Below are 21,710 nucleotides of genomic sequence, written 5' to 3' on the forward strand. Positions count from 1 at the left end.
ATGTGATTGAAGACAACAGCACTCACCATTAATGCTTATGCATAATAAAGGAGAGCAACGCACATTTGTCATTATTTAGTTATTCAACACAATCCTTTTCTTTGATACTTAAATGTCACCCTGCAAAGTGACCTCTGTAAAGATGGGGATGAGTATGGTAGATGGACACACCTTTCCTTGCTGTGGGAAAATGTCATAGATTTACATACAGAGTACAAAAACGATACTGTTAAGTTCAATAAAGGAGAAAAAGAGGGAGCCATTACAATGGGTAATGAATGCATAAATGAAATGTGAAAGCTGTTTTTTTTTTTTCTTTTTCTGATTGAGTGTTCAAACCCCCAACAATCTTTAAAATGAGCCGGGAGAAGAACACGGCTGTGCCCTTGTATCCAGTGCAGTTGTGGTAAGTTTGACAAGCCTCAACCTTTCTCCCTCATCACTGAATAGATTGGCTTTAATATATTTTTAATGTAATCGCTTCTACATAAGTTATCTGCAATGCAGTGTGAATAAGGTATTTAAGTGAATAGGCTAAGTGTTTAACATGTACCACCTGTCTCTTTAAGAATCGCCATGACAACTAAACTATATAAATTATGGTGCCGGTGATATCTGCACATGTTGTGTGGGAGAGATCGAACCAGAAATAGTAAAAATTGCTTCTGTGTTTGTTTGTTTCAACATTTCAGACATTTACAATGATAGGGAAATGTAAGCATGCTGTGAAAGAAAGTATGTCCAAATATTGAGATTTCATTTAAAGTATTGTTTTATCCAGCAATTTAATTTCACAGAGAAAAAAGCTATTGTAATGTAAAAGTGTAGACATCTCTGGACAATTTAAATGTTTTGTTCTACGTGAAAAGAAATAAACGTGTGTTTTTTTTGTTGTTGTTTTTTTTCCATTTGTTAAAAGAAGCGGTGGACACTTATAGCACTTTAATAACCGTGCATACAGTAGTTTGGCATGTAGGTCCATGCTCTGTGTTTTATTGTACCAAACATATTTTGCTTTTATCAGACTCCTGATATGGTATTGTCTACATTTATATAAAATATGTATAGGAGTAGTCAGGGGTCAAGTCCTGGGAAAAAAAAATGTGGGACCTCACCCAAGATTTCCACTCAAGGGCTGGTCCTGTAGGACTCTTGCTAATAGGAACGGTGTTCCTGATGTGGACTTGAGCCCTGGATGTAGTGTATGCATGGTTAAAGTGTGATTTTACGATATATTACTTATAAGCCATAGTCCCCATGTGTCTCTCCCCCTCACTTTTACCTAGTTGACAGGCCCTCCCATAGGCTAAGCCAGAACACCCTGCTCTGTACTCACGAGGGGCAACTACATTGAAACCGTGCTGTCTGCAGATGGGTCCTCTTCCTTTCTGGAAAATTCTGACTTGGCATTAAATCCCAAGAGGTTTCTAAAACTCTGTAACTAGTTAAATACTGATGTTTAGGGTAGGCGTAGGCAACCTTTGGCACTGCAGATGTTTTGGACTCCATCTCCCATGATTCTTTGTCAGCATTTTGGCTGTAAGAGCATCATGGGAGATGTAGTCCAAAACATCTGCAGTGCCGAAGGTTGCCTATGCCTGGTTTAGGGAATGCCACCCGAAATAGTGGTGTGATTGAGCTGCTTTGCATATTTCCTCTTCCCTGAATGCTTTGTGGAGTGCTTGCAGCCTCTGAAGCGCCACATACCACCAGTAGTGTCTCAAAGAGGAGAAATCTTATCTCTTTTACGCCTACGACAAAGAGGGGGCTGATGTATTCTCTCCAAAACTGGTCTTGTCCACTTCAGACCCAAATACCAATGAAGTCCAGATGTCCTTTTCAACACGGGGCAGGCTATAATAGTTCCTTTGTGTCAGGTTACTTTAATGTATGCCTATTGATATCCTCCAATTGGTTGGAACCTTGGAATGTATGAGGGGACGTCCTGGTGGTATGTTTGAGTATGACTATTGAAATAAAGCATAGGAGACTTGGTGGTGGTTTTTATTTATTTATTTATTTTTTTAATGAATGTCCACTCACAGACCAAGAAGGGGGGGTTCCTACTTTGAGGATCATGAAATGGTCACCATGTCACTCCCATAAGTGTTTTTGCTGTAATGGCTGTAAGGATTCTGTCTGTTTTCTCGTCACAGTTCTGTATGGAGCTTGTTAACATCTGCATTGTTCTTTATGTTGTTCTGTAGCATCAGGTATAGAACAAACTAAACAAAAGCAGTGCCTTGGATCCTATTAAGGCTAGGTTTCCACTTTTTTTTACACTTAAAAAGAGCCAGAAAAACTGTCTCAGCTTTTTCCTGTGTTTTGGCAGTTTTTCTGGCATTTTCCTGGTGTGTAAATTTGTCCCGTGGCAGTTTTCTCACTGTCTTCAGGTACCACTCTGTGGGTCGGATGCTGAGCGCCTGGTCCACAGAGTGTAAGGAGATTAGGAATGATGTACAGCATCACTATTCACCTCCCTCGGCTGTATAGTATACAGGGGGCATATTGTACCCGAGTATACTATATAGGAGCTGGGAATCCTCTCACTATACTGACCGGACTCCCTGCTCCTATAGCCCCTTTGTGTGGTATATATATATATATATATATATATATATATATATATATATATTTTATTATACAGCTATCGATAGATAATATAGTGTATACAGAAGAGGAGATCCACTTACCTCCCTTGCTCCCTGTCGGGTCAGTGTAGCTCCGCCCCCTAGCGATGTCCTTAGGGGGCGGGGCTACAGACAGGAGGCCGAGTGGTAAGTATCAGGCTCAGTTCACATTGTACTTTTTGTATAATGTGAACAGACCCTTCTGCCAGTGTCTTCCCAGACAGGGAGACTCCAGCTGTTGCTAAACTACAACTCCCAGCCTTTAGCTGTCTGGGCATGCTGGGAGTTGTAGTTTTGCAATAATTGGGAGGCTCTCTGTTTGGGAAGACATTGCATTTTGGGTGCTCTCCCAGCACAGAGCGCAAAAAATGTCCTAACACATCTTTTTGTTTCTTTTTTCTTCTCGCTTCAGATCCGTGTATGCAGAGGATTGCGGCAGATTCGGTAGATAACAGCGATGAACTAGATTTTTATTTTTTCATGTAATAAATTGGTAATGAAATAATTTTTCCAATGTGTCTTTTTTTTATTTTTATTGAATTTTCAAGCTTGGTAGTGGAAGTCGTCTTGTAGATGGGGCTTAGCGTTAGCTAGAACTATCCCCCAATTATTACCCCGGTACCCACCGCCACAGGGGTGACGGGAAGAGCCGGTACCAACAGGCCCAGAGATTCAAATATGGCGCTCCTGGGCCTAGGCTTTTGACAGGCTGGTGTTATTTAGGCTGGGGAGGGCCAATAACAATGGTCCTCGCCCGCAGGCTGTTGCTGCTTGGTTGATATCTGGTTGAGAATAAAAATACGGGGAACCCTATGCGTTTTTTATTAAGGGTACCCCGTTTTTTTTCTAACAGATACCAACCAAGCAGCAACAGCCTAACGTTACCAGGGTGGGCAAGGACCATTGTTACTGGCCCTCCCCAGCCTAAATAACACCAGCCTGTTACAATCTAGGCGCAGGAGCGCCATTTTTTACGCTTCGGGCCTGTTGGTTCCGCCTCTTCCCATCACCCCTGTGGCGGTGGGTACCGGGTAATGTTTTGGGGGGCTAACGCTAAGCCCCGGCTTAGTAATGAATTCTGTCAATAAGACTGCTTCCACCACCAAGCCTGGAAATTCAATCAAATAAAAAAAAAAAACACGACACATTGGAAAAATTATTTTATTAATAAAACACTACCCCCCCCCCACAGCGCTCGTTAACCATTTTATTATTATTATTATTATTATTAATGCAGGTACTACAGCTCCCAGCATGGTGTTGAGTGCTCCATGTTGGGAGCAGTAGTACCTGCTGCTAAGGACAGAACACAGCGGATGTCACTCCTGACACCTGCTGCGATTGTCCTGTATAACCTATAGATGCAGCCGGCAGCTCTTCTCTGGTTCCCTGCACTGCTGGATATACTCTATACCTATTCAGATTTCCTGCAGAGAGTTGTGATTGGCTGGAACAATCTGGCCAATCGCCGCTCTCTGCGGGAAATATGAATCGGTGAATGTGATGGGAATTTATATTCACATCACTGGCCGGCCGTAGTACAGAGCAGACATGCGAAGCGCAGGAAAAAGCCGCTCCGCATCTCAGGGATGAAGAATGAAGGACTCCATGCTGGGATCTGTAGTACCTGCATTAATAGACAGATCGCAGCCAGTGTAACTTCTGACACCTGTTGCATTCTGTCTATTAATGCAGGTACTACAGCTCACAGCATGGAGCAGAGTGTGCTCCCTGTTGGGAGCAGTAGTACCTGCAGGTGAGGAAAGATCACAGCTGGTGTCACTTCTGACACCCGTTGCGATCCTCCTGTATAGTGTATAGATGCGGGCAGCCGGCTGGTCGCTCTTCTATGGTCCCCTTCACTGACGTGTGTGTATATGTGTATATAATATATATATATATCTCTATTCATATTTCACACAGAAATGTATGTGTGTGTTTATATATACACAGTACAGACCAAAAGTTTGGACACACCTTCTCATTCAAAGAGTTTTCTTTATTTTCTTGACTATGAAAATTGTAGATTCACACTGAAGGCATCAAAACTATGAATTAACACATGTGGAATTATAGACATAACAAAAAAGTGTGAAACAACTGAAAATATGTCATATTCTAGGTTCTTCAAAGTAGCCACCTTTTGCTTTGATTACTGCTTTGCACACTCTTGTCATTCTCTTGATGAGCTTCAAGAGGTAGTCACCTGAAATGGTCTTCCAACAGTCTTGAAGGAGTTGCCAGAGATGCTTAGCACTTGTTGGCCCTTTTGCCTTCATTGGGTTCAGATCTGGTGACTGTGGAGGCCAGGTCATCTGGCGCAGCACCCCATCACTCTCCTTCTTGGTCAAATAGCCCTTACACAGCCTGGAGGTGTGTTTGGGGTCATTGTCCTGTTGAAAAATAATTGATGGTCCAACTAAGCGCAAACTGGATGGAATAGCATGCCGCTGCAAGATGCTGTGGTAGACATGCAATTTTGAATAAATCCCCAACAGTGTCACCAGCAAAGCACCATCACACCTCCTCCTCCATGCTTCACGGTGGGAACCAGGCATGTAGAGTCCATCCGTTCACCTTTTCTGTGTCGCACAAAGACATGGTGGTTCGAACCAAAGATGTCAAATTTGGACTCATCAGACCAAAGCCCAGATTTCCACTGGTCTAATTTCCATTCCTTGTGTTCTTTAGCCCAAAAAGTCTCTTCTGCCTGTTGCCTGTCCTTAGCAGTGGTTTCTGATCAGATATTCTACCATGAAGGCCTGAGTCACACAGTCTCCTCTTAACAGTTGTTCTAAAGATGTGTCTGCTGCTAGAACTCTGTTTGGCATTGACCTGGTCTCTAATCTGAGCTGCTGTTAACCTGCGATTTCTGAGGCTGGTGACTCGGATGAATTTATCCTCCGCAGCAGAGGTGACTCTTGGTCTTCCTTTCCTGGGGCGGTCCGCATGTGAGCCAGTTTCTTTGTAGCGCTTGATGGTTTTTGTGACTGCACTTGGGGACACTTTCCACCTAGAATATGACATATTTTCAGTTGTTTCACACTTTTTTGTTATGTCTATAATTCCACATGTGTTAATTCATAGTTTTGATGCCTTCAGTGTGAATCTACAATTTTCATAGTCAAGAAAATAAAGAAAACTCTTTGAATGAGAAGGTGTGTCCAAACTTTTGGTCTGTACTGTGTGTGTGTGTGTGTGTGTATATATATATATATATATGTATATATATATATAGATAGATAGATAGATAGATAGATAGATAGATATAGAGAGAGATAGAGATAGAGATAGAGATAGAGATAGATAGATAGATAGAGATAGAGATAGATAGATAGAGATAGAGATAGATAGATAGATAGAGATATATATATATATATATATATATATATATATATATATATATATATATATATATATATATATATATATATATATATATATATATATATATATATATATATATATATATATATAGAGAGAGAGAGAGATAATATACATACACACGGCAGTGCAGGGGACCATAGAAGAGCGGCTGGCCAGCTACCCGCATCTATACGTTAAACAGGAGGATCACAACGGGTGTCAGAAGTGACATCCGGGGTGATCTGTCAACAGTATGCTCGATGCTGGGAGTAGTAGTGCTAACTAAAAAATGTAAAAAAGAAAGAAAGAAAAGTGAAAAAGTTACACATGCACACTTTATTCAATACATTTTTTAAATACATTATTAATAAAAAGTGTAACAAAATTAATTATAGCAAATTTAATATTTTTACATTTAAATGGCCCCTTTTTAAATTTTTATTATTGTCTGCTACATTTTTAGTTCCCTGCCCACCCACATAAATTGATCCGTTTAAAAATTACAAAAAATGTTGTTATAAAAAAGATACATTTCGTTAAATAAATTTTTTTCCATCACTACTGTAACTTTTTTAATTTTTTTATTGTACCCTACGAAATTTTATTAAAAAAGGTATCTCCATCACATTTTTTGTATCGCTAAAGTCCCAAAAAAGAATAAAAACCGCCTGCAACCCACAAGGCATCTTTCTTGGCGTTTTTTTCACTCCCATAGACTTCTATGGGAGGAAAACGCCAAGATTTTCCTTTAAAAAAAAAAAAATAAATTCTCAACAAGAGATCATTTTTTAAATACTGCCAAGGAGCCAAAAATAGCTGAAAAACTCCAAAAGGATAAAAAAAAAAAAAACGCCAAACTGAAAAACACCTAGTGGATATGGCATTTTGCAGTTCCCTATTGACTTGCAGCTAACATCTGGCTGTTGCATTTTTTCACAAAAAAAAAAGCAATGCGGCAGAATGGGTGTTTTTATTGGCATTTTTGCAAAAAAAAGAAAAAAAATGGAAACCTTGCCTTACTCTAGAGAGAATCCACATGGAATATCCACAAGGATTGATTTTAGTGGACTTAAGCTGCTCAGTTCACAAGTCCAAAGTTTTGTTGGAGAAATTCAGGAGGAATTTAGATTAACCATGTTTAATCTTCCAATTGAATCTGCCAGAGAAATCCCTTTTTATTGCTGCGTGCCTACATGTCATTTGCAGATAATTTCTACTCCATTTACCATGGAACAGGAAGATCCCGGATCCACAAAGGAATTCATCCCTTACACACTGGACACCAGTGACTTCTGTTGGAACTTGTTAACCTTAATAGAGAAGGTTAAGAGACAATATAGAGTTGCTTGCTGCATTATTTTGTCTGGTGTTTTCTAGGGATCGACCGATATCGGGTTTTTTAGGGCCGATACCGATAATCGGTGGAGGTTAGGGCCGATAGCCGATAACTTATACCGATATTCCGGTATAAGTTATCGGCTATTTATTCCCCCCTCGACACCGCTGCAGATCATTGATTTAAAGCGGGCGCTTTAAATCAATGCAGTGCAGTGGCTTTTGCGGTGCCATAGGCCGCCACCGCCACCACCCGCTTCTCTCCCCCCTACCTGTCAGGGTGGTCCGGGCCATCCATCTTTCCTGTAGTGTCCGGCGGCATTCCGGCTGGAGGGTGAACCGGTCCGGGCTGTCCTTCTTCTCCGGGGGTCATCTTCTCCACTCCGGGCAGGCTCCGGCCTTGTAACGCAGCATAGACGCCGCTGCGCAGTGACGCCCGTGCGCAGCGACGCACCTGACGCCACGGCGTAGCGGCGTCTATGCAGCGTACTAGGTCGGAGCCTGCCCGGAGTGGAGAAGATGACCCCCGGAGAAGGACAGCCCGGACCGGTTCACCCTACACCCGGAATGCCGCCGGACACTACAGGAAAGATGGATGGCCCGGACCACCCTGACAGGTAGGGGGGAGAGAAGCGGGTGGTGGCGGCGGCGGCCTATGGCACCGCAAAAGCCACTGCACTGCATTGATTTAAAGCGCCCGCGCCCCCGGAGAAGGACAGCCCGCACCGGTTCACCCTCCACCCGGAATGCCACCGGACACTACAGGAAGGAAGGATGGATGGCCCGGACCACCCCCATTACGGGTAAGTAAAATTTTTTTTATTGACTCGGAGGGAGGGGGAGGGGCCCGACCGGTATAGCGGTATGGGCAAAAATCCATACCAGTATACCGCCCAGCACTACGGTGGGGGGTGCGGGGGGGGGGGGGCGGTCGCGGTGCGGTGGGTCGGGGGGGGGGGGGCGATCGCGGGGCATTATCGGCTTATCGGCAAGATAATTGCCGATATCGATAATGCCCCAAATCGTGATTATCGGCCGATAATATCGGCCATACCGATAATCGGTCGATCCCTAGTATTTTCTGATGCAATATGTGACAGACTCCTAACGAAACCTCCAACACAGATGTGAAACCAGACCCTTGTGTTAACTTTTTACAATGAGATTATGATTACAAAGGTACCAAATATCTTTGGTAATTTTTTATAATTTTACTTTATTTATTTTTTTAATCAACTGATTCCAGAAAGTTTAAACAGATTTATGAATTACTTCTATATAAAAAGTTTAATCCTTCAAGTACTTATCAGCTGTTATATGCTACAGAGGAAGTTCTTTTCTTTTTGAATTTCATTCCAGTCTGACCACAGCGCTGTCTGCTGACACCTCTGTCCATGTCAGGAACTGTCCAGAGCAGGAGAAAATCCCCATAGCAAACCTATCCTGCTCCGGACAGTTCCTTACATGAACAGTGGTGTCAGCAGGGAGCACTGTGACTGTGGTTAGGCAGAAAATAACTATACAACTTCCTCTGTAGTACACAGCAGCTGATAAGTACTGGAAGGAATAAGATTTTTAAATAGAAGTAATTTACAAATCACCAGTTGATTAAAAAAAAATAATAATAAATAAATAAAAATTCCACCGGAGTACCCCTTTAACTGTTTTAAAGCATTAAAGATGAAGCCTTGCTGTATATTATACCCAGCAGCAATATTCTAAGGCTGGGTTCATAATATGGAATTTTCGAGCGGAATTTCGCTTTGGAAATTCCAGTGCAGCAATTGTGACCGGACCTAAAACCGTAGTATACTATGGTTTTAGGTCCGGTCACAAAACTGGATACAGGTAAAAAATGAGCTGACAGGAGTCACCGTTTGACTCCGGTCGGCTCATTAAAGGGAATGGAGTTCAGCGCTGGTCCGGCTGGGGTACGTGAGAGCCCGGTTTGACCCTCCCCCAGCCGGATCCGGCACCCGTAGTGTAAAAACCAGATGTGAATGCAGCCTTATACTGTTGGAATATTAGTGTACTAAAAAGGAGAGATTTCAGTGACTGTAATGGTCATTGTATATGAAAGCTACTGCACCAGAAGTGAACCAGCACATTCAGAAATGCAGAGAATGGAAGTATAATATGTGGTTTGATCTGTTTATTTGTATAGCTCTTGTAGCAGAACAAAATATGTTTTTGCAGCGGTGAATAGAGTCTGTTGCAGAATCACTTAACAAATACAACAGTATTGTTTAAATTTACCCTGGGAAAAGCTGCTGGCTGCTGCTCACAGGGGTGTACCACTATCTGAACATAAAGTCTTTGGACTGATATGCTGAATCTCTATTATGGAGAATGTAAAAAAATAAAACCTTATTAAAACTCCGTTCTGATTTAGCATATTTTATGTGGGGTGAGCAATTGTGGTAGGGATATGCTTACTAAACAGGATATTCTTGTATGCTTTCTGAACAGTTTATTCTCTCTAAACATTTACAGATGTGGCACAGCCCAGCTTGTTGCCACCCGTGTGGTGGAAAGTAAATCGTTTGTAGTGATATTGTTTTAGTTGACTGGTAGGTTGTTCGTCACCCTGTCCATATCCTGAGCCATTTCACAAAATTAAATAATCCTTTTCTCAAAATGAAATAATCCTTTTGTATAGCAATTTTGGATTGCTCTCGCCATTTTTGTAGTGGGCTGGGTTTACTGGAAGCGGCCTTCCATTTCCCCACAGAATTGCTGAAATGATGTTTATGATGTATGTGCAGCCAAAAAACGCGCCAAATTTACTAAGAGGTGTGCAACTCAATGGCCCAGATTTATCAAACTGTGTGGGAGAAAAAGTAGAGTGATTTCCCCAAAGCAACCAATCACAGCTCTGCTTTCACTTTACCAGAGCTCTTTAGCTGAGCTGTGATCGGATGCTGTGGAAAAATCTCTCCACTTTTTCTCACACTGGGGAAAATTCTCCAATACTACTGTAATTTCTGTTCCAGCGATGATATTCACACTTTTTTTCCCTCACACTTTTTTTCCCTCACACTTTCAAATGTCTTTTGTGCTGCTTTGAAAATATGTGAAAATTCATTTTTGTGCCACTTTTATTTATTTTTTTTGCAGCCATATTGGATTTTTTTTTTGCGCCAAAATTGCAGATTTTTGCACCAAATTTTACATCCCAGAAAATTCTGCCAGGAACATCTCACGAAATATTCCATGGTTACTAATGCCCAGACAAGTGATAACTGTATAAATAAAAAATTTCTGAGCTTAAATGTGAGTGCAGGTGCAGTGACCAAGAAAAAAATAAAAAATAAATAAAAATAAAATGATATATATATATAATATTTTTTAAATAACCTTTTTCAATAATTACTGGTATTTCTTTTTTTTTTATAATTACTTAAATAACACCTTTTTCCCAAAAAATGTAAATTATTAAAAGCAAGTGGGCTAAGGACCATCTCGGTTGTGCAAAATACCAGCGCTACACGTTATTTCGTACACTCCTTCTCACGCTCCAGGCGAGAACAATAGACTCATACCACATCACACTCCACGGAGGATCATAAGCCCCTGCCAATGAGGTAGTCCCAAAAAAATGTAAAAACTTTGATTTATTAAAACATACTACGCTTTGCGAAACCGGACCGGTTTCTTCTTCTTCTACCCAAAGAAGAAACTGGTCCGGTTTCGCAACGCATAGTATGTTTTAATCAAGTTTTTATATTTATCTGGACTACCTCATTGGCAGCGCCTTATGATCCTCCGTGGAGTGTGATGTGGTATTGGAGTCTATTTAAAAAAAACATAACATTTTTATTTTTCTGTCACAACAGTTTTAAAATGGCTTGTTGTTTTGACAAACAATCCTGATCTGAGGAAGGGAGGGCACCTCCCGAAACGCATCATCTCATGTTTGTTATTTTATATTGCTAATAAAAGTGGTTCCACTGTGAACCTTAAAAATATCTCTCTGTCCATCCTCATCATTTGGAGGGAGTCGCAGCACCATCGCTCAAGCTTTCTTTTTTCCGAAGTTTCTCTTGCATAGGGAATGAGATGTATAAAGCCGGAATACCCCTTTTTAAAATTGGATAGTCTGAGACCGTGCAGGAACACACCCCATATAGGTAACCCTCACTTAATTGAGGGTGGGTTCACATATAATTAATTTCATATCATTAATTTCTAGTAAGAATGCAGCTATAAAAAATTTTTTTTCTAGAATAGTTTTTTCAGTGTGAAAGGCATGTCCAGTAAAACAGGCATGTCAGAAAATGCCACAGGTCTTTTTACGACTAAGGGCGTGTTCACACTTGTCGTATACGCAGCGTATTTCATGCTGCGCAAAATTTACGGCATCAGCGGGAAATATGCTGCGTATTTCTTGCTCACTATACACACAGAGCTTTCCGGCGGCAACCCTGTGTGTGTGTAGTGAGTTTTGGAGGCGGAGCCGTGCGTCACAGTCACGTCGGCACCCGGACCCACCTCCAAAACTTACTACACACATAGGGCTGCCACCGGAAAGCCCTGTGTGTATATTGAGCAAGAAATATGAAGCATATTTCTCGCTGCTGCCGTTAATTTTGCGTGAAATACGCTGCGTATACGCCAGGTGGGAACGCACCCTTAGGGGGAGGTTTATAAATAAGTACCTGTGTGCAGTCACTTTACATCCTTTTTTTTCCCCCTCTGTTTTTGGCTTATGTGTGTCAAATTTATCAAAATGTCACACAAACTTTTATAAATGTTGCACAAATTAAAAATCACCTCAGAACTTGCTGTAGGGTGTATTTTTTTATTTTAATTTTGCTTAAGGCAAGGCAGAGGCATTATGAATTTGCGGTTTTATTTAACGTTTGCACTTTATTTTTTCACATTTATTTATTTTTTGAAAAAAGGCAGTTAAGAAATCTCATCCACAGCTTAGTCGAGAATCAAGTACTGCACATATTTCACAGTCACTTTTGCCAAAGCTGTCTGTTTTGAAATTGAGCAAAAACTAACTGCGCAAAAATCTTTCACCAAATTTCACCCAATAAAATGTCAGGAAGGCAATGATAAATCTATCCCATACACTTTTGGGTGCTCTTACATAGTAAAATACTACAAGACGGCAATCTATTTCCAAGCAGAATCAGTGGCAGTTTTCTGGCATTTTTATTGTAAAGGAAAAAAATAGCAGAAAGAAACACCAGAAAAAAAAAAACTTTGTGGAAACCACACGGAGTAAATGAAGAGTAATTCACGACGAAAAATTTACGGGCGGAATTTTTTTTTATTTTTGCGAGGAATTGCGCGCAGACATGTGGGAGAAAGAAGTGAAGAGTTTTTCAGCCATTTCTGCTCGAATTGCGTGCAAATTGCCCGCGAGAACGATGTCGGGCGGAATTTTTTTTTAACATTGACTTCAGTTGATTTCTGCTAGCGGATTCCGCTTGAAGAATGAACATGTTCTTTCTTCAAGCCGAACGGAATTCAGTGTCGGAATTCCACTAGCAGAATTCCCGCAGTGTGAACAGGACAGCAGAAAAAACATTAAAGGGGTACTCTGGTGAAAACCTTTTTTCTTTTAAATCAGCTGGTGGCAGAAAGTGAAACATATTTGTAAATTACTTCTATTAAAAAATCTTAATGCTTCCTGTACTTATTACAGGAAATTCTTTTCTTTTTGGAATGCTCTCTGATGACATCATGACCACAGTTCTCTCTGCTGACGTTATTATAATAATAACGCTTTATTTATTGTTGTCCTTAGTATTTGAACCCAATTCCCCAGCACTGCAAGGCAGCAGTGCTGACCACTGAGCCACCATGCTTCCCTTAGCATACATCTGCTATGCATGGTTACTAAAATGGACAGAGATGTCAGCAGAGAGCACTGTGTTCAAGATGTCGTCAGTGTTCCAAAAAGAAAGGAATTTCCTCTGTAGCATTCAGCAGCTAATAAGTACTGGAAGGATTAAGATTTTTTAATAGAAGTAATTTACAAATATGTTTAACTTTCTGCCACCAGTTGATTTAAAAGAAAAAAAGGTTTTCACCGGAGTACCCCTTTAAAGTCAATGGGCAGAGGAGATGTGCATTAATTTGGAGCGGAGAATTCAAGAGGAATTACTCGAGTAAATTCCTCTTGAATTACTCTGTGTGAACGCACCCTTAGAAGGTGGTGTATCGGAAGGATTCCCTAAACAGGTGCCATAAGCTGTTATGTACCAATATTTCTTTGCTTGGTTTGCATCTGCTATGTGACTTTTGTTTACACTAGAAGCCATGATGCAATGTCGAATCAGTCAGATAGTGAATACTATTAGCCCTAGATGAACCCATAAACCTTTAGTGATGTCCTTTTGCAGTGTTTTTAACCAGAAGTGTAGCGATGACTAGACTGAACTTACAATGCAAATGTCACCATCTAAGTCAGTCAAGGTGTTTCTCAGGCTGCCACAATACCTAATAAAACAACTGTACTATTCTTCCGGAACCCTTTGTGTGTTCTATTTGATAAATATAACTTGGTGAGGTAACCTGCAGTCCTAGGTATTGACAATCTGATAATACACCAAATGACAGAATCAGCTCTGCTACATTCGCAAGCTTACCTCTATCTGTACAGGAAGTTAATTGTACCATTAACTGTGTATACAGATGTACCCAAAGGATATGATCTGTAGTTTAATATGTATGTTCTAAAATATACACAATACATATTTAAAAGTTTAACTGTGTCACTGTGATTTCCTTCAATCTTATCATTTATATGATTACATATTTTTTTTTTTTTGTTTATACATACCTTTTTAGTCACCATTAATGTTTCCAAGCTTTTTACTATGTATTACCAAGGAGTGATTCACTGACCTAATTCTTGCTGGCTAGGCTGTTCCCTGCTCCAGAGGGGATAAACAGTGATGATTATGTTCTCTAAATAACCTTGGATGTTAACCCCATTGATTCCATTGGGGGTTTTACAGTGCTTTTAAAATGAATCTAGAAGTGGAATACATTTGTAGAGAAATTTAATAGAAAAATCATATAACAATTATTGATCTTTTATCCACCTACACTGCTCAAAAAAATTAAAGGGAACAATAAAACAACACAATGTAATTCCAAGTCAATCACACTTCTGTGAAATCACACGGTCTACTCAGGAAGCAACACTGATTGACAATCAATGTCACATGCTGTTGTGCAAATGGAACAGACAACAGGTGGTAATTATAGGAAATTAGCAAGATACCCCCCTATAAAGGAGGGGTTCAGCAGGTGGTGACCACAGACCACTTCTCAGTTCCTATGCTTCCTGGCTGATGTTTTGGTCACTTTTTAATGCTGGCGGTACCTTCATTCTAGTGGTAGCATGAGACTGAGTCTACAACCCACACAAGTGGCTCAGGTAGTGCAGCTCATCCAGGATTGCACATCAATGCGAGCTGTGGCAAGAAGGTTTGTGTCTGTCAGCGTAGTGTCTAGAGCATGGAGGCGCTACCAGGAGACAGGCCAGTACATCAGGAGACGTGGAGGAGGCCGTAGGAGGGCAACAACCGAGAAGCAGGCCACAATGTCCAGAAACAGACTCCATGAGGGTGGGATGAGGGCCCAACGCCCACAGGTGGGGATTGTGCTTACAGCCCAACACCGTGCAGGACATTTGGCATTTGCCAGCGAACACCAAAATTGGCAAATTCGCCACTGGTGCCCTGGGCTCTTCACAGATGAAAGCAGGTTCACACTGAGCACATGTGACAGAGTCTGGAGACGCCATGGAGAACGTTCTGCTGCCTGCAACATCCTCCAGCATAACCAGTTTGGTGGTGGGTCAGTAATGGTGTGGGATGGCATTTCTTTGGGGGGGCCGCACAGCCCTCCATGTGCTTGCCAGAGGTAGCCTGACTGCCATTAGGTACCGAGATGAGATCCTCAGACCCCTTGTGAGACCATATGCTGGTGCAGTTGGCCCTGGGTTCCTCCTAATGCAAGACAATGCTAGACCTCATGTGGCTGGAGTGTGTCAGCAGTTCCTGCAAGAGGAAGGCATTGATGCTATGGACTGGCCCGCCCGTTCCCCAGACCTGAATCCGATTTGAGCACATCTGGGACATCATGTCTCGATCCATCCACGAACGCCATGTTGCACCACAGGCTGTCCAGGAGTTGGCTGATGCTTTAGTCCAGGTCTGGGAGGACATCCATCAGGAGACCATCCGCCACCTCATCAGGAGCATGCCAAGGCATTGTAGGGAGGTCATACTGGCATGGGGAGGCCACACACACTACTGAGCCTCATTTTGACATTGCATCAAAGTTGGATCAGCCTGTAGTGGGATTTTCCACTTTGATTTTGAGTGTGACTCCTAGGGCTGGGCGGTATACCGGTTCATATCGGATACCGTTCCCCCCCCCCCCCCCCACGGTATGGATTTTTGCCCATACCGCTATACCGGTCGGGCCCCTCCCCCACCCTCCGAATTAATTATAGAGCCCAGCCAGCGGAGCCCTCACCTTCCCCGGACCTTGAGCAGGGCATCCGTAGCAAGTAACAAGCGTATGCCCGACTTCCAGTCATGCCCGTACACTCTGGAAACTATATCTATGGTTCTGGAGTATTGACAGTCCTCCAGAACCATAGAGGCAGTTTCCAGAGTGTACGGGCATGACAGGAAGCCGGGCACACGCTTGTTACTCGGTGCGTGATGAGCAGAGAATCCTGTAACCTGCGCCCCTCTCCGTGTAATGCCCTCCCTCCTCGTGTAATGCGCCCCATCCCCGGCGGTATACTAGAATTCTCCCTCCCTCCATGAAAAGCAGCTGCCGGCCGACATCAGCTGGTGAGACCCGTGAGGAGGCGGGGTGAGTGCCGGAGAGTCGGGGATAACGTGTAGCTAACACGGGGGGGGGGGGGGATGTGTGTAGGAGAGCGTTGATACCGCCATAATTTTAAAAAATACAGCGATATTAATTTTAGGTCATACCGCCCAGCACTAGTGACTCCATATACAGACCTCCATGGGTTGATAAATTTGATTCCATTGATAATTTTGTGTCAGCACATTCAACTATGTAAAGACAAAAGTATTTCATACGATTAGTTCATTCATTCAGATCTAGGATGTGTTATCTTAGTGTTCCCTTAAATTTTTTTGAGCAGTGTATATACAGCTTGATAACCAAAACAGAAGGAATTCAGACCTCAAGGTGTAAACTTATTAAAATGTAACCTTCCAATTATGGAAATGCAGAGAAATAAGATGCTGCTGGTTTGAAAAAAATCTGATTTTATTAAATAAATATCAATCATATACACTCAGTCTGGTATCTGTGCAGGGCCCTTGCTACAGATCCAGTAAAATTAGGTAAAATAACATTAAAACATGGTATCAATGCCAGTATTTTTAATAATCATTACAGCAATTAAATGTTCACAGTATGCCACCTTTGTATTGTGTCTGTTATAGATCCTTATAGATACACATGATTAGATACAATGATGTAGTCTATAGAAAAAAATCCAAAAATTAATCCTGTGTGCTAGTAACTAAACTATGCAGAGTTGCGATGTGAGTGCTGGGTGATTCAAAAGTTATAGTTTAATTGCACACTTGTGTTATCGGGACATGGCCTTTAGCGGAGGGTATGTGATACAGGTTGGCACGGGCTGCTGCGCCCGGCTTGTATGTACAGAGTACCTGTTTCCAGAGGTGTCCCTACGGTGCGCTGGCTCCACGAACTGCAGGGGGATGCAGACTTCTCCTGCTGCTAGGTGGCATGGCACTGCATCCGGCTTGCTGAAATAGAATCCTGGCAGGCAGGAGTGGTGAATGCAGACCTTGTCAGCGGCGTCCTCGTGTGGCAGTTGGAGGCTTTCAAGCATGTAGTAAACCTTGCAGTGGTCTCCAGATGCAGGAACTCCAAGGGATAAGAGTGCAAATATGCAATAGCTATATTCAATAGCGATTTTGTGGCAGTACTCGACTGTGTGCTGTGATGGGGAGGCCAGACACACTTTTTTTTTTTTTTTTTTGGGAGGGGGGGGGGGGGGGTCTCCATTTCTCAATGACTTAGTATGCATGTCCTTGGCATGGTGGGCTTTTATACTGTGCCTTGGTAATTGGTAACAAGTTCAGGGTGGTTGCAAAATGTGGTAAGAGTCCTGTTAGAACGGATTAGGGATTGCATAATATACATAATGGCAGTGATTATACTGGATAAACTGTCGCAATGCTGGACATGACAATTAAAGTATCATAGAATAAAGTAACAGAATGCATTAAAATAATAGCGTATGGGTATCAACCAGCCAAAGCTTATAAGTCTCTAGAATAAACTATAAGAGAGCAGAGTTTAGATGCATGTCAATGTCTTCTGAGGGGAAATTCAAAATATGTTCTGAACTATATGTGAATAGGAGTGGAATACTAATGCTAGTAAATGCAAGAAAAAAAATACATAAATTTAAAGTTATTTTGCTATACACATGTTTATTCCTTTTTGTGTGTATTGGAACTAAACCAAAAAAAGAGGAAAAAAGATAATTGGACATAATGTCACAACAAACTCCAAAAATGGTCTGGACAAATTTATGGGCACCCTCTCAAAGTTGTGGAAAAATAAATAGGATTGTTTCAAGCATGTGATGCTACTTTAACCTCACCTGGGGCAAGTAACAGGTGTGGGCAATATAAAAATCAGACCTGAAAGCAGATAAAAATTAGAGAAGTTCACTTAGTCTTTGCATTGTGTGTCTGTGTGTGCCACACTAAGCATGAACAACAGAACTTGAGAACCAAAATTGTGGAAAAATATCAACAATCTCAAGGTTACAAGTCCATCTCCAGAGATCTAGATTTGCCTTTGTCCACAGTGCACAACATTATCAAGAAGTTTTCAACCCATGGCACTGTAGCTAATCTCCCTGAGCGTGGACGGAAGAAAAAAACTGATGAAAGGTGTCAACGCAGGATAGTCCGGATGGTGGATAAGCAGCCCCAAACAAGTTCCAAAGATATTCAAGCTGTCCTGCAGGCTCAGGGAGCATCAGTGTCAGCGCAAACTATCCATCGACATTTAAATGAAATGAAACGCTATGGCAGGAGACTCAGGAGGACCCCACTGCTGACACGGAGACAAAAAAAAGCAAGACTACATTTTACCAAAATGAACTTGATTAAGCCAAAATCCTTCTGGAAAAAACGTCTTGTGCACAGATGAGACCAAGGTAGAGAATTTTGGTAAAGCACATCATTCTACTGTTTACCGAAAACTGAATGTGGCCTACAATGAAAAGAACACAGTGCTCACAGTGAAATATGGTGAAGGTTCAATTATGTTTTGGGTTGGTTTGTTGCCTCTGGCACTGGGTGTCTTGAATGTGTGCAAGGCATCATGAAATCGGAAGATTACCTACGGATTTGTGGTCGCACTGTACAGCCCAGTGTCAGAGAGCTGGGTTTGCATCTGAGATCTTGGGTCTTCCAGCAGGACAATGACCCCAAACATAAGTCAAAAAGCACCCAGAAATGGATGGCAACAAAGCGCTGGAGAGTTCTGAAGTGGCCAGCAATGAGTTCAGATCTAAATCCCATTGAACACTTGTGGAGAAATCTTAAAATTGCTGTTGGGAAAAGGTGCCCTTCCAATAAGAGACCTGGAGCAGTTTGCAAAAGAAGAGTGGTCCAACATTCCGGCTGAGAGGTATAAGAAGCTTATTGATATAGGAAGCGACTGATTTCGGTAATTTTTTATACAAAGGGTGTGCAACCAAATATTACGTTAAGGGTGCCAATAATTTTGTCCAGCCCATTTATTGAGTTTGGTGTGACATAATGTCCAATTTGCTTTTTTCCCCCTCTTTTCTGGTTTTGTTCTAATACACACAAAGTGAACAAATGTGTGTGTGTGTGTGTGTGTGTGTGTGTGTATAGCAAAACATGTGTCACCGCCATCCTTTTTCTGTGAGAAATTCTCAATTTTCTTGAAAAATGTCAGGGGTGCCAACATTTTACAGCCATGACTGTATATATCCAATGGGGTTTGCTGCAGGAGAGCCCTGGGGGCATGCAGGGACTCTGCCTGACAGGACAGAATGACAGTTTGGGGCCACATCCCGTACTGGGACATCACAGTAGACTCCTCTCATGCCGACTTGAAGAGGTTGGCATAACTGGGCGCAAATCTGGTGGGGACCAGATTTGCGCCTAGTTATGCCTGGCTTGGCTGGGCCAGGTTTTCCCCAGTGTTGGAGATTCTGTCCATGAGGGGAAATTAAGCCAGATTATTCGCTACATGATGGACGCCAATGGAGCCCGATAAACCCCCTTGGCACCTGGTGAACCCCATTGGCGACTTACATCAGAGCTACTGTACATTCCAAAATTTGTAACTATAAGATGTGATTGCAGCAATTGACTGCAACATTTAAGTGGGTAGACTTAGGGAGCAGGTAGATGCAAGTTGAGATGGGTTACTAAAAACTATAACTTTTGGTGTCAAAGTAATCTTACAGAATGCTGCCCCTCTTGCCCCAAAAATTGCACAATTGCATTCCAAAGGGTTCACTTACTTTGCCTTGTATATTAAAGCTTTAAAATGCAATGAACTCTATCTTGCCTACCAGAAGAGCAAATCTTTTTCCTGCAGCATTTAAGATTACTGTCCGTTTAAATAAGAAGGCTAAAAACACTTTTCACATTAGTAACAGATGGTCAGTAAGTCTCTGCTTCCTTTTACTCCACACATGAAATCTGCTGATCCTACTGTGGTAAGATTCTGGGGATTCCTGGACTTTCATGTGCAATGTATACTTTGCTGACCCAAATTAAAACAAAAAATTAACATATCCATGGATTTTAGAGAAAGTGCTAAAATCTGTGAGAAAAATTTGTGAACAAAACCTATGGTTTTTCCTTAAACTGCTTACTGTATATATGTACTATTACACTGGGAAATAGAGTTGTAATCTACTTATATGGGACACACAAATATTTGTAGCGTTCTAGTTGCAGACCTTGCAAATGATATAGCCTACTTACTTCCATGTTTTCTATCTATAAGGCACATATGTAATAAAGTAGAAATCTGCAGCAACAAATACATGACTGGTGCATGAGCACATTTTACATGTAAAATCTGGACATACAGATAAAAAATATCATAAAAATACATATAAAAAGATGGAGGCAACAGAAAAACACACGGACGGTCACAGCTCATGAATTAGTTAGCTCATAATAGAGAAAAAACAAACATTGGAATAGTCATTCCCATAGGAACAGTAATATGGGGGATAGAGTCACACATGCATAGTGGGTATATCAGACTGAATAAATTCAGTGGGGGTTATTTATCAGTAATGGTCTTGGTTAGATTATTGTTTTTGTTTGTCTAGATGCGTTTTTTTGGCGGTGCTGCTCCAAATTTATCATATTGTCGCAGTGACTATGATAAATTTCACGCAGATCATGTCTACCATGCTTCTGAGGAGCTTGTTTGTATGTGTTTGGCTTTATTTGTTTTATTTTTATTTTTAAGGCAAATTAATGTCAAAGAGAAGGTCTGCAAAGAGTCTCCCTCACATTTGAGTAGTGGTTTACCTTGTCGCAGGCCAGGAAAAAAAAAACTTTATTGCTCGAGAGACAGAGGTTTTAGTTGAACAGTGTGTGTGTGTGTATATATATGTGTATATATATATATATATATATATATATATATATATATATATATATATATATATAATATAATATAATTTTCTCTCTTTCTCTCTCTCTCCCCCCCCCCATTTGTGAGGGTTGGGGTTTTTGTTTAAAGTCCCATGCAAATCAATGGGAAATGTATGTTCCCACATAACTTCCGTATGGCTGGAGATATTTCAATACCTGGTACACATATTACAGGTCAAGATAGGTGGACGGGATAGGAGGTCGGGATATGACAACAATATATGAGGACTGGATATGAAGTCAAAAGCTTCCTCCTTTGTTTATTTTCCTCTCCAACAAGGATTAGGAAGGAAAAACCGGGCAACGCCGGGTACTCGGCTAGTGTGTATGTGTGTGTGTGTGTGTATGTATATAATCTCTCAGTGTGTGTGTGTGTGTATGTTCCACAATCACATCCAAACGGCTAAAGATATTAACATGAAACTTGGTACACGTTACTTATATGTCAACAATAAACATAGGATAGGTAATTTAACCCTTACTCAACCCCATTTGCCAGGTTCAGGGTTTTTGTTTAAAGTCTCATACAAGTCTATGGGAAATATATGTTACTGTGTTGTGACATGCCTGAAGAAATCACCTCAGAGTGACGGAACGCGTGGGGTTCCAGTCACCCTGCCCTGGCTCTACCTGTATACCTGCTCCACCATCTGTGGTT

General features: G+C 41.5%; 1 protein-coding gene and 1 long non-coding RNA gene across 4 annotated transcripts in view; both read left to right on the forward strand.

The window, feature by feature from the left end:
- Positions 1–21,710, forward strand: part of SH3GL2 (SH3 domain containing GRB2 like 2, endophilin A1) — a 175,315-nt gene that overhangs the window by 31,653 nt on the left and 121,952 nt on the right. The gene's annotated exons all lie outside the window — the stretch shown is intronic.
- On the forward strand, positions 344–7,496 carry LOC130273252 (uncharacterized). Its single transcript, XR_008843928.1, has 3 exons — positions 344–406; positions 3,043–3,074; positions 7,203–7,496. It is a non-coding gene; the product is annotated as an uncharacterized LOC130273252 (long non-coding RNA).

The sequence above is a fragment of the Hyla sarda genome, chromosome 1 (genome assembly GCF_029499605.1).
Source record: "Hyla sarda isolate aHylSar1 chromosome 1, aHylSar1.hap1, whole genome shotgun sequence".
NCBI lineage: Eukaryota > Metazoa > Chordata > Amphibia > Anura > Hylidae > Hyla > Hyla sarda.